Raw genomic sequence first — 995 nt, forward strand, 5'->3', positions numbered from 1 at the left:
TCACATTCTCAATATCCTAAGGAAATTAATATAGAAAGAGCTTCTGGATAGATGTGAATATTTATTATCTTTTTGTTTAGATACAAAAGTAAAGATAGAAATATGACAGGCATATCTTAAACAGTAGAATAATATGGAATGGTAGACCACCTTCTAAATGTAAAGAAAAAAGACAATTTATAATTTTTCAGAATACACTTATTCATTTAAAGCTTAAAGCCATAAGCCTTATAGCTAAGCAATATTAGAAGGCACAGGCCAGACTTCAGAATATGGCTGTGATGACAGCCCCGAATAGACTTAGAACCTGGTTCTAGAATGTTCTTTCCATTTGACCCGGCCTCCTGGCCATAGATGATTGGTCTAGGAAAGGGTATTTAATGCAAGGACTGAATGGAGTAGCAAGGGGTGGCCTGTGAGTCAGCAGGGAATGCTTTCTCATATGAATAAAAGTGATGAAACAGACCAGTTATATTCTTAAACTTGGCCATATGAACTTGGAATACTGAAGATATCTTGATAGGTGTTATAAAAACTAAACGATTCACAGAGGAAACCAGGTAGAGTGCAGGCTCATTAGCTATTAGGCAGTAGAAACTATGTATTAATAGAAATCATAAGGTAGAGCAGAGCAGAAGTTAGCCAGCCAGATAAAGATAAAGTTCCCAGAGCTTCAGTGGGCTCTGAATGCCCTCATATTTCCAAAGGTCATTCTAGTCTTGGAGAGACCAGGCCACTCTGTGGTCACCATGAAGACTACCTGCATAGCTACAATTTCTGTCTTCACTACTACTGCCATAATAACTCCCCATCCCTGGGACGCCTGGGTGACTCAGTCAGTTAAGCATCTGATTACAGCTCTAGTCATGATCTCCCAGCTCAAGAGGTTGAGCCCCGCATGGGGCTCTGCGATGACAGCTCAGAGCCTGCTTCAGATCCTCTGTCTCCCTCTTTCTCTGCCCCTCCCCCGCCCATTCTCTGTCTCTCAAAAATAA

Source organism: Crocuta crocuta, unplaced genomic scaffold (genome assembly GCF_008692635.1).
Source record: "Crocuta crocuta isolate KB4526 unplaced genomic scaffold, BGI_CrCroc_1.0 scaffold25, whole genome shotgun sequence".
NCBI lineage: Eukaryota > Metazoa > Chordata > Mammalia > Carnivora > Hyaenidae > Crocuta > Crocuta crocuta.